The following is a 14355-nucleotide window of genomic DNA, read 5'->3' on the forward strand; positions in this document are numbered from 1 at the left end:
AGTAAATCAAATGTGACTTCTGTGGAATCTTTATTTTTTCTGACCTAAATAATAGAATGTCGTGTGTAATTACCTATGCACAATCTTTCAAAACGTCAAAATTCACAAGCCATTGACTACAATATTACCATTTTAGCCATAGGTAAAGTGATCCTTCTAAATAATTATTAAGCATTTCAAAGGAATCAAGCATCTATACGTATACCAACACACACAAGCATACATGTAGCATACAATACATTATATTCTCTTCCCAAACACTTCGTAACTTCACTAATTTAACCTTTTTTTCAAATAGAGAAGATTTTAAATTAGTAATAGACTAATGCAATAATATGTGAAAACCAGAGAAGTTCATGAATGGAAATGGATAGGGTTAAATGTTAAGAAAAATAACCCTAATCAAGGGTTTATTGTCAAAGACCGGCTTATCCTTGATTTTGTTAATTGCATTGACTTTTAATGTCAGACTATTAAACTGCTGAGAGCCATCTATTACACCTTGAACACAGTTCTTGCTCAAATAAACATCAGCTTCATAGCTTAATGTGGAAAACTAATTAGTTTCCATTGGAACAATCCACAGTACCTAATCTGAAGGCTGGTATTTTCTTGTGGACACTAGTTAAGATCTAGAGCTTGTATCTCTGGCACAGACTTCATTAAGTTTGTGTCTTCTCCCTAAAGCACATCAGTGCTTGAATGTCTTACTTACACTGACCTAATAAAGATCGAGGCAATGACTAAATCTTTGAGTTCTCTTTCGCTTTACTTTAACTTATTTGACGAATATCCAAAACCCATTCAGTACCAAAATAAATACGTATACCCCAACTCTTTACATTAAGCAATAATCGGAATGGAAACGGATCCCTGACTTATTGGATTTAAAACAGCAAATACAAAATGTGTCTAAAGCGGTCCAATTCCTTTCATCCTATTCTCACTGTGGGATTAAGGACAAATGACATCCATTGAAGTGGTGCTAATTTATCCCTCATAACCTGTCATCGGGGCACCGCTTGCTGGGAGCACCATGGTTAAAAGCAGATTTGCCATTTTAATGTGGAGCAGGATTACAGAAATGCAAAGACATCCCATGTGAGAAAATACTTCAAAGACTATTTATGGTCTTACAGCTACAATATAGGGATTTATTATGCTGGCCAATTCTGAAGCTGCCCATTAATGGACAGCTCCCAGTCCTAAATAATGCCTGTTTGACAAATCAAATCGATGCTTTCTTCAACCAGGGTATTCACTTCAGAACAAATGGTGTCAAAAGGCACAATAACCAAATACAATAACCCTTAAAAGCAGTCACATAACACAGAAAAAACTCAAAAGGCAGAGAAATGTCAGCACTTGAGTCAACACTAAAGGCACACTCACGTCCTTGATATAACCGATCGATTGATCTGAGCTACATCGTAATTGCCTCATCAATAAATTAATTTTGACATGTCAGTAAAATGTGACAGATGAAAGACCTGGGAAAAAAAAGGCTGCTCTGTTTAGTTTGTGATAGGACAGTGAGTTACCTGGAGTAGAAAACATGATTAGGATCAGACCATACTACCGCATAGTACCAGGCATGTCAATATAGATTCCAGAATTGTAACTAGGAGATGTTCAGGAGATGGAAAAAACATTTACACATGCGATTAAAATAAAAAATAAACAGTCTTTCATGTGCAAGATTTTTTTTTTTTTTCCCACAGTATCAAGATAACTTGCTTTCGTGTAAAATGCAAATGTGCAGCTTTGCCATTGAAAACCCACTTCGGACATTGACAATGACAACATCTGTAACATCTGTATTTAAGTTGACAATTATCCTTTCAAGCAAGTGTGTTTATATTTATACATGTTACTTTCTTATTAGGGTGCCTGGCCTAGATCACGTAAAACAGTACACAAAGAAATCATGTAATCATGAAATCATGTCTCTCAATGAGACGAAACGTGCACTTTAACACATTCAATTTTTTCCAATGAACATTTATTCATAGGAAACGTTGTGAAAGTAGGTTGTCACTATTCTAAGGGTGAATTAAACCAATCTTCTCCAGCTGTGTACTACTGCAGTGTACAGCTACTGCCCGACACTATCTCGGTCTGCCCAGGCTGGGCTCAGGCGTCTCTGCCTTTTTATTCACTCATCTCTCTCACAAGAAAGATAAAAACCCAACAAAAATCCCCAGAGAACCCTCGCATCTTAATCACAATCTATGCTACTCAGTTGATGTCCGATTCCCACCATGGTTGTCTACACAGAAACTGCTGTGGCACTGCTGAACACCCACATACCATAACCATTTTCGAAGATGGAGATGAAGAGACAATTTATTTGCTTTTTAAGGACCCGAGACAAACTAAGCTCTAGGTAGTAATGTAAGTAAAATATCAAATGTCACCACAGCATCCACTTAAGCCTCTTGGTCCAATCAACATCGCAGTCCTACCACAGGGGCTGTCATTTGGGCCGCAGACTTTTCCTGTTTAAGATGTCTGTCCCTTGACTTCAGCCAACCACAGCTCGATGCCGCTTAAGCAAGCCAGGCCACAGCAGGCAGCCGGAGCTCAGAGGGAACACAGACAGCTGCTCTTCTAAAATATATATATAAAACTGACATAAGCATGGGACATTTGAGTCACAGAGGAAAGCAGTGATGAAATAGATAACAGACAGAAGTATTGATTTTGCCCAATATAAGATAAACAATCTCCCCTTTAGTTAGTGAGTGAATGCAATTTAAGGAATGGAATCAAAGAATTCACGGAAAAAGCACAATTTCTACCCGAAACATTTGAATTTCAGAAACCTGTGAATGCTTTCATCGAGTGTGCTGCCAAAATTCAAATGTCACTTCGAACATGAAGTAGGAATATTGTCTCTGCAAAAGGAAAAGAAGTCAATAAACAAGCAGAACAAGTTATGAATAATTAACACAACTACTCTACTGGAAATGCGTTGTGGAGTTTTGAAAAACAGTACATATGCATTAACAATTCATCCTTATTTTATTTCTTTATATAACAAGGTCAGTATTTTATTTCTGTGTCAAAATCGCACCACAGGATTTTTGCCCAAGGACTTTCCTGTGGGGTTAGTCCTTCCGGACAGATTTCCGTTACGTTCTGTTACTAAGCAAAGGCGGACGGAGCTGGGAGGATAGAAGGTCGATAAGGTGACTAGTGAAGCATCACTGTGTTCAAAACTCCTTCCTTGAGCAAGCATGCAGAAACACTGCAATCATCATGGCTGAGAGCTTGGTTTTAAACTTGGCAGTTCTTACTCAGAAGGGACCGTTTAAGGTATAGCTCAAAGAATATAATGAACTTATTGGTTACTTTTGGCCCAAAGTCTTTATATATATATATATATATATATATATATATATATATACATATATATATATATATATATAATTTTATTTTATTTTTGATAGATAATAAAGTAATCTCATTGAACTGATGTAAATGGAAGCATGCATTATTTAAAGTCGTTTTAAATTTTTCAGTACTGTGTCTGGTTGCTTCACCATTGCACTTTCACCAACTAGACACTTTTTCTCAGAACCACTTCTGGAATAGCATAGTTTATCAAAATGTAAACTTCCTGAGTGTGTTGCTAACATTGACATTTAAAATAAATATTTCATACCTCGTTTAATTGCATCCATCAGCAAACTTGGATCCAACTACCTTCTTAACCCACAGACAATGAATCAATCTCCTGTGCTAAGCAAACTCGTGGGGCCCGATGTTGGAAATTACATTAACGCAATTTAAAGAATGCAAAATGTAAGCCTCACACTCATCTTACATAATTTCCTATAATGCTTTCAGAATCCCCAGAGACATCTTGCTTGCTGTGTAAATCCCACCAAATAACTATGAAATGCAATACAGAAACAATCACCAGTTGTACCTGGGAGATAGTAATGTGCTGTGAAATCTATGCAACATAAGAATGACATATACTGTAGAATGAGAGTTGTAGGAATCTCTGCCTATCAGCTTGATTTGAGTACAGAACAAAGTGTGTGTATTTTGTTAAACAGGACAACTCTGTATAATGAGTCTCTTGAGAAACATTTTCCCCATTACTGCATGCAGAAGATATTGCTAACTTATTTGCTATACTGAGTCAGACATAAAGTCCATATATGACCAAACTGAGAATACAACATATAAATGAAACATTAAGGTTTAGAGTATTTAAATATCTTGATGAGGATACAACCTCATATTGAAAAGAAATATAAAGAGCCATATACTCAATGTTGTCTAAATATATTGCAATATATTTGCCACAGAATATATTGAAATGTTTTGGAAATGTATTAGTATATATTTAAATATCTTCTTGTGTTTTCTTATTGCAGTATATTTATGAAACATATTTTACTGTATATATGTCTGTATCTTTCTTTTCTGTGTGGAATATGAAAAACACAGAGGTGATCTTCAGACCTATTTTGCACTTTATCTTAAGGCAGCTTATGTTTCCTAGTTTACTGATAAGGCTGGGTATATGATTTCTCTTAAAAGCAGCTTTGTGGAAGCAGTAATGCAATAATAATGTAGCCGCATTAAACACCAGCACCAGAAAACCTGTGTTACGTCAAGTCATTTGAAGCAGATTGTGAAAAAGCAAAGGAATTAAATTCAGCTTTAGTGGCTATTTCATCGATTACCCTTTGCCACCAATACTAGTGTAATCTTAAGCAGTTTTCTATACATGGAAAAACCCACTTGTTTTAAATGTATGGAAAATTAACACTGAATTAAATTTTGGTGTTAACCCTGTGAAGACACTGACTACTATTCCTACAGGGAGACAACCTTAAAAACACTATATGTGTGTGAGATGCTGTCTTGAAGAGTCAACTGACAAATAACTTTGATTTTATAGAAAGAACAGTTCCAAAAAAATATATAATTCTCTAAATATAAACACTGTAACCTTACCCTACCATGTAAGAAATCATATTGTCACTTTCGTCAGTCGATCTGGGTGAAATCTTTACATCAAAGCATGTTGAGCTTATGGATTGTGAAAGACACACTTGGGGTTACATCCAGCTTCAGGTCACTTTCAATGCATAACTATAACCAGGCTGTAGTTAAAAATAGAAATTCCCTTTTTTTTCATCTGCAGTTCTGTCTGACCTCAAATTAGAAACAATATAAATATATTTTTTAACGGTATAGCATAAAGGGAGCAGCCATCAACAGTCGTTAATGCATGGGGAAGCAGGACTTTATTGGCAGTGCCTGGGGACTGAAAGCGACTGTTCTGTACGATTAACAGTGTTGCCTGTTGGGATGAATTAGCTACAGTTCATGTGAAGTAAAGGCTCAGGGAAGAAGTAGCCTTGCACTGGGCACATCACCCTTCAGACATGGGCGGCCTGCATATCCCCCACAAGATGTTTGTACTTTTTCTTAATTGCTTGATTGCACAGTATCACAAAACAAAGCAACATGCAGACAACTCCTGAAGGAGATCAACAACAACAACTTATGATACTAATTAAAGGATAGCACATGTGTCGGGGAAATACAGACTTGGAAATTATTCAGGAAAGTAGGTAAAAAAAAGAGATGTGTCCCTGTAGAATTTATTTGACAAGTAACAGAACACCGGATCATTTCAGATCTCAAATTGTGCTAATTATGAATAAAAAACACCAAAATGTACAAAACGTATAACCTTCATCATCATCATCATGGCTGCTGTAAATACTCCAAAGGAGAGTTATTTGTGTTTCAGGATGTTTTGTTTCTACACTTACCAGATATCAGAAAAGACTACATGTACGGGATTTGCCTGCCCTGCAGCAGCTATAGTGACAATTACACTCAGTGGCAGCCGATTTGCTCGCTGGCAGGAATAGTGAACAATCGATCAGTGTTACCTGTCCGCTGCACCTGGAAATGAAGCAGCAAACTAATCTCAAGGTGTTTAATCTGTAATGACATTTACAGCTGTGATAGCTCCTCTTTAAGTGGACTGAACACAATCAATGTACACCAGAAGAATTGAAAGCTATATTAAAAGCACAGACTATGGGCACTCATATAACCTGACCCATAATCTAAAAGACTAGTGTCCAAACATCACTACCTCTTTACATGCTACTATCATAGGTACATCTCTCTTATGTCAACCATCAGTCCCATTAAAAAAAATGAAAGTATCCTGTTCAAAAATGTAGTCTCAAGCAGCAAAGCCTGATATACATTTTCTCTGTAAAGTGTCTTTTATGGATCTGTTACCTTTCTGTCTTGTTCTCTTGCTTTGTCAATAGCCATCAAACCCACTAACAGGGCCGGCGCTACCTATAGGCAGAGTAGGCAATTGCCTAGGGCCTCGGGCTTGGAGGCGGGGCCTCCATAACCATAACATCCCTATACGCGAGTGTAACGAGGCTCATTCGTGTCATAATGAGATCATTACAAAGTGACGTAACCCCTCGGTAAAAGTAGTATAGTGTTAATCCTCCTGTGGTAGGAGTCCCAGCCTGTTAGCATAGAGGGCTCAACACTCCACTGCGCTGGAGCTGCTGCAGTGTGGAGCGCCAGAGGTGTGTGGCTCGAATCCTGGGTGGGGAGCCCTGATCTGCATTGTCTATACCATTCCACCATGTGTTGATGGGTCATGGATAACATTCTATACTGAAAGATGTCCTCTGTGGGTTTTAAAGCTAATCTAACCCAAGAGAGCACAGCTCCGTTAGGGCCACAGTGTCTTTGGGTTCTATTCCACATGAACTCTCACAAAAAAGCTTTCACAACTTTTCCTAGTCCTTATTGGTTTAAGAAGACCTATAAATACTACTGGTTTCATACCATGGTCTATTCCAGTCTTCAATGTTCTCCCTGTGGCCCTGTGGGTTCCATCCCAAAGACATAATGCTTAGGTTTCCTGGTTACTCTAAATTCATATTTTAGAAATCATGTGTTTTGTTTCATACTTCAACTCATATGAGGTATGAACCTTTAAATGTGTTGTATATCGATGTATTTAATCCAGTGTATTTACCTTGATTGATACCTACATTATTGAATTAAGTTAATTCATTAAGTAGCATTTTTTCAATTTGATATATAATAGCAACCTAGTTATACATTTCATCTAAATCATTACACCTTGAAATTATGATGAAAATGATCTACATAAGTCCACCGGTAAAAGGCTATTTAATTGAATTTACTCACAGTTGAAAAACGAGCATGCTGTACTCGTATTTGGTTGTTATCACAGAAGCAAGTGGGACAAACTTTAATGACTTCATGCTGTGCATCGATACACAACTAATTGACCCAGAATTATCTCATGACAATGTCTTGTGTTGTGGTGGGAAATGGGATTACCTCACTTCATTAATTTTTCTAAATGATAAAGTAATCTACAAAAGGTTTGCAAAGTTTGCACAAACATTTGTCTTTGATGGCAGTTCAATATGAATGTTATATTGCAATATTAATTATTTGCCATATTATGTATTTATTTTCTCTGGTTGTTTACAATGCACGTACCAGAGTCAATTGTGATGAATGCAAGATATACATGTACATTAATATTAGATCAAAATCATTCATATTAATTTGCCTTTACTGCTGTTGGGATTTGGGAGAATTTGTGTATGTAAATCATACACATCTTAATAATTGGCAAGTCTCAAACAGGAACACAGAGGATTGCCCCATGACGTCCTGGAAAAGCATGATCTTGCTGCAGCCTTCTGTTCTCTTGGCTGGAATATGGTGAAATAATTGGCCGCATACCTTTTGAACCCCGTGGCTTTGCACCCACCTCCAGTAGGCCACCCCAAACCATCACCAGGATTGTGCTGGGATCCACCCCTTCAGCAGCGGCTTCCCAGAGGGCTCCACCAAGACATCTGCTTCTGTCAGTATCACTTCTCTCACTGCAGGGTGCTCTGTGGTGCTATGATACAGTCCAGCCCTCATCCATTGGTTAATGCCAGCATGCCAGGAGTGAGTGTGACATGTCTGTGGCATCAGTGAAGCATTAGCCAAACTATGACTTCATGACTTGATAGGAGAACCTAATAGGCTGCTCCAGGCTGGGCTTGATCCAAATTAAGATGTGCTGCAGCTAACTAAATGCCCCAGTGGGAATGCTGACACCTGCCACAGCTCTGTCTGGGGATCTGGGTCCTGATCCAGTCTAGCTCACCACTCTGCCAGCTTCTCACCTACTGACAGGCTGAAGAATAACTACATCTACATTGTTTCTAGACTAACCTGAATCTATCCATTACATTCCAGCTCAATGCATAGGTCCAACCCACTCTATAAAGCAACCCTCCTACCACTTCCCAGTAACTTCACTTAACGACACTCCCTTTAACCAATCATGAAACATGAAATAAACATCACAGTCTGAATGTTTCCAGTTTATCAATGCAAATATACCCTGGCAGACGGCATTATGGGGCCTGTTGGAGTACGAAGAAGGAGGAAAAAAGATTTTGTATAAAACCATTTGATCTGCGAAAGAAAGTGCTGGAAATAATGACAGCAGACATTCTACCAATACATTTCAAACTTAGTTAGCAAATAAATACATTTCTAGAGATCTCTAGAGAATCTAGAGAATGTAATTCTTCAATGTCCAAAAGTCAATTCCATAGAAAAACACGGTTAATGATATTGATAGCAGTTTGAGAAGAGTACCAACTGCACAAGTAATATCTACAGACATTGCATCAATAGAAATTTAATCATACCCGAGGTTTTAAAATCACATACACACTAGGGCAAAAAGAGGCTGAGCGGATATTCATGCCACAAATGTTCACATCAACTCTTAGCATTAATGTCAGGCATAACTGTGTTTTCTGGAGTAAATGCAAACACTTCTGTATGCAGGGCTAAAAAAATAACGTTGATGTCTCCTCACATTTATACAAAATAAAGTGAAATACTGGATTATAATGGTATTATAATTTAATACCTCTCAAGCATCAGTATAACATGGGTATATTTTAGATATTGCAAAAAATACTTCATCAATATAGTATAAAATGCTGTGTTTCATAATGCATGAATGCTTACCTTTACAGTCTGTTGGTTTCATTTCACAATTAATTTTAGTCAGACTCATATTGTCCATGCAACAATGCACAATTAAACATCTGCTAGCTAAAGAGGTGATCCACAAAACCTTAATACGAGTCTTAAAATAATATTCTGATGTTTCTGCATTATATATTGTTTTACTATGTAGGCTCAAAACTTTTTTTTTTTGGTCTGTATTTCTTTCATTTACATTTATTTTGTTTTACTTTAATAATTAATACATATCCTTAACTATTGTTGCATATTTTACTGTAATGTTTTCACTAGAGATGAACTGTCTCAAAAATGTGTTTCTTTTAAATAGCAGGCATATATAATCATATAATCATATAATCTTATATGCATAAACTATTAAGGCAAATTGTTTTAAGTTTCCAAATCCAAATGTATTTTGAAATAATGATATAATATATGAAAGATTCACATTGTTGGTAATTTGTTCAATTAAGCCATTTGAGGAATATGTGTAACTAAACATTACTGTAATCTATTTTTTAATTTTAATTTTTATTTACTTTTTAATGTAATAATGGAACACCCCCAATGAAGCCATTGACTACCCATATACTGGCTCCTTCTGACCATCTTACTAAAGCAGTCTTCAGGGCTTCTCCTTTTTGGAAATGTTCCCATAAGGGAGACAGTTTGGCTATTAGACTCTTTGATTGGCTGGTCACTATAAATCTTCATCCCAGAATGTTGCGATACTGTCTCTTGTGGATGATGTTTTATGGATAGGTTGCTGCTGTTTCAACTGTGTTGCGACCATCTTATAGGTTGTTCCTACTTCTTATGCTGCTACTGCATCAGAGGAAAAAAAAAACAAGTACTACTTCTGGGATCTAGGTCATAGCCCCAGTGTCAAAGACGAACTGTACAAAGATCACCACCTTCTGGCTGAGTGCCGCTCCACTCCCACTAGAGTTTGGGGGCCCTGGGCTGAGCCACACTACTGCAACAGCGAGCAGCCTCCATCCCACTGGGTTTGGGCTTTGACAACCTGCATCCACAGTGTCAACACTTCTTAAAACATTACCTCACATTCGACACATGGTTGAGAAGGTTATTATACTGTAAAGTCATGAGAAGCATCTTGTATATATTTAGTTTTTGGTCTGTCTTTTATTTCTGAGTACTTTTCTGCTCTGATCATGTTGGTGTCAGGAATAAATTGCACCGTAAAAAAGTGACTTTCACATGATACTTTGAAAAACAATTCAGTTTCTAAAGTCTAACTTCTAGTCTCCTGTTTCTCTCATTATCTCACTAGTGTCCTCAGAAAATAATTAAGCGCTATTACTTATACTTCTGTAATAAAAGGACTATCACATCTTTTGCCCTTTAATCCACATTCCCATCCGAAATCATGGTCTCAATTAAATGGATTTTAAAAAGTTGCTATTAAACTTTGATGACATTATGTGCTCTTCTGGTCGTTATCAAGTTATTTCCCGTTTGCTGACTATGCTTAAGTAGATGATATTCTGTCCACCACAGTGTTCCCACAAGGGATCATAAAATTACTAACCTCAGCAGGTCTAGCTCAGATTGCCAAGTATTGTTGCACTTCACTAAATTACTGATCTGACAAATACAAACTGTGAAACTAGGCATGCTTATGTGAGCTAATTGTAAATTCTGTTATCTATCTCTCTAGATAGAGATGATAAAGAGATAACACCAGAATGTCCCCAGAATCAAAAGTACTTTTATAACTTCCACAAGGAAAGCCAGGAGGAAGAATATAACAGATGTGGGGGAAAAGCAAACCGATAGCACTCAAACAAAGTACGATACCATTTTGGGGACTAGATGATGGAAGCAGATTATCATATTGTTTCTATATAAATCAACAGAACAATTTTCAGTAAAAAATTTACTTGCTCAGGTAATGATTCAACAGACACGTCTTATTTTGTAGTCTCTGATAACATCATCCCACCAGATAAGTATTGATGAGACAGTTCCCTTCAAGCACAGAACATACTTTAGTGTTTATTACTTTAAACTATTGTACAATGCATTGTGTTGAAAGGCTAAGCTTTACTGGAAAGGGAATATATTTAATATGAAAATTAGTTTGGCTGAAGTGGTGCTCCATGGTATTTCATGGACAAACAAACTAAATAAACACAGATCTGAGCAAACAGTACAAGAGCCACAGAAACCTGCAACAGACAACAGGTCTCAGATGTTTTTGCTGACACACTAATGCTACATACAAATCAAGCATTACTGTACATATTACTAGGGAGCTAGGAAGCCATTAATATTGAAATCTCTCCATTTCACATTACAGTATAATTTACTCCAGCATAAGCCTACACAGGCTGTTGAAGATCTCAAATGTAATGAAAACAAAAACAAGATAGAAATAGAAAGCCATAACACATTAAAATACAGCTGGGTTTGTCAGAGATTAAGAACAGAATGGTCAAACATTTTCAACATGATATCCTCGGATAAGACAGACTCAGGAGTGGATTACTGAACAATCAAATCATAGTGGGAAATGTTCAGTACAAAATGAGTTCTGACAATACATGCTTAAGACTAAAACGCTTCAGACATTCATAAAGTACAAATATGAGGTAAATTAAATATGGATAAATACATAATTGGTGCAACACCACTGTCTGTAGATGAAACCACAACAATGCTAGGACAGCTGCTGTGTGGAGTACTGGCTTTTTAATCCCTTCAAAAACATGAATAAATAAAGCACCATGCCCTCAATAACCCTGGAGTTTGTGAGAAGCATAATTAAACAGAGCACTGCTACCCACACACTTCGGTATTGTGCGTGTCCCTTTGTATCATGTCCCGATTAGATACAGCAAACATCAAGAGTCCTCCCCGGTGACAATAGCAGGTTGCAAGTAGCATATGTAGACGGTTTACATTTCCCCAAGTAATGCTTGCTACCTCTAGCACAAATGACAAGAAATTAGACTGAATTGAGTATGAAAATATAAAGTTTCTTACTCAATGCATATTACAGTACATCTTACAGTTTACATTTCTAGATTACATCATACTTATCCTGTATATCATAAACTATATTCTTAGTTCTATTAATATGGGACTCCATAAATAGTACATATGACATTTGTATAAGTTGCTAACACAATAACATGGACTTTAGGATTCATGAAAGAGAATTGTGGGTTTGAGCTCTCTATATAAACTATGCTTATTGTATGAAAGGTCCTGATATTTCATGATCAATATAAAAGATTCCCAGTGAAAAGGAGTCAGAAATTTGCATTTTTCAGCCATCTACATTCCAGACACTGCTGTTGAATGTTTGAGAAAGATACTTTTTCCTGAAAGCTCAAGAGATAACCCAGATGTATGAAAGGGATAACCTGCAATGGACTACTGCACCATCTAGGGGGAGTTTTGGACACCCAGTCCATTTAAAGCTACAGAAACCTGAACAGGGCCTTTTTATTTTTTACATAAATAGTACACTTCCCCCGATCCCCCTTTATTCTGTTTTTTTTTCCCCCACACAATCATTGTGATATCTGATCAAATTAAATGTTTTATAGCAGCACATTTTCTGTGTTGCTGTGAGTATTGCATGTTCTGATGACTCCTGCTTAACTTATTAACACGATTCATACATTTCTAGCACGATTATTATTCTATGAATTTACTGGACTTTTCATTTCTAGTTCATGAATAACCAGCTATTTGGGATCACTTCACGTTCAACTGGTCATCTATACACTCTATTGAAGATAGTTTGGGAATGCCGCCTGAAAATTACATTCGGTTCTACCAGATGTTCTTTTGTTTTCAGAGAGAGTATTCATTTGATATCAATGTGTCAGTGTTTACGTTTCCTGACATGCATGATTGATGCTGGTCTGAGTCCATTATTGTTCTTGAGACATTTCACAGCTGTGCAAGAAAAAATTAACAAAATCTCTGGTCCTTGTATTCCATAAATATGCCTCATAAAATAAAACAAAATGCAGGTCCAAGATAGAAATCTAAATAATCTTCAACTGCTGCTAAATGAGGATGAATATGCAACTGGTTACTGCTTCGGCCTTGTTTTGTATGGTGCAAGGGTGATAAATATATTGGCTAAAGGCAAACTGTGGTGATTCTTCAAGCTTTTCTTTATGAGATTCCTCTGATCATAAGTCTCACCCCAGTGCTTATGAGATTTATAGTCTTTTTCTCCCATTGTCTTGATTTTAAGAAATTCGTCCTCATTTCTGACATTTCCGTTTACATATCTGTCGAAGTTGGAATTGCAGTTTTGGTGATTTGCTGAACAATCTGGTTTTCCTCCATGAAACAATTTTGTTTTACCGAAAATGCAGTTAACATATTTCATTGGGTTGTTTGACTGAGGTAAAGACAAAGCACATTTCACAGGAGAATTCCCCATGATGGAATTGTTACCAAAATATTTTATAAGCCCCTCCTTTCAAAACCAACCATTTTTAAACAAACCCTCCACCATGTGCCGCTTCAGTTTTTTCACAGCTGACTGAACATTGTCAACACTGAGGTCACAGCAATGATCAATACTTCCCTACAATTGCTCATCACAGATTGAGACCACTTTGTGTAGTAACTGGACACTCCTTCTCTAGGGGGTCCATACGCCACTTCACCTGCTCCAGAGACCTCTTAGCCCCTTCTACGTCAGAAACACTTGTAGGCTGCCATGATTAATATTGCTGGTCTCACTAATATAGAAATCCATTTGTATGTTGTGAATTCTCTAGTCTCAATAGCAATGCTCCAGTCAGGTTTGATTGGAAATTATGAAGCTAATGTGACAGATGACCTAAACTGCATTAGAACCTGTCCTCTGAGAAAGTACAGACACCGCACTAAAACGACAGCTGTTGCTGTCTGTAGTTGAGGGAAAAATAAAGACAGTATTCCCGTCCTGTCTAACTGGGAAGAAATGTGGTCATATGTGGATACACACTACAGTTAGAAATTGCCTGGGGCACGTTCTCTTTGGATCAGGTCACTAAACAGCCTGGTCACCTGGGTCCACCAGGCTGGAGTCTCCAACAAACAGCATTGCAGCCCGGACTTTTAGGTTCCTTGTTTTTTCTCAATATTCCCAAGTATATATTGTTTATTATATTAAACTAAAGTAAACAACATATCTGCCAAATCAGTGGAGTGTACATTATTACATAAATGACAACTGAAGGCATTCATGACCCCAAACAGCATTTAAGTAAAACAGAATTA

Source organism: Amia ocellicauda, chromosome 13, assembly GCF_036373705.1.
Source record: "Amia ocellicauda isolate fAmiCal2 chromosome 13, fAmiCal2.hap1, whole genome shotgun sequence".
Taxonomy (NCBI): Eukaryota; Metazoa; Chordata; class Actinopteri; order Amiiformes; family Amiidae; genus Amia; species Amia ocellicauda.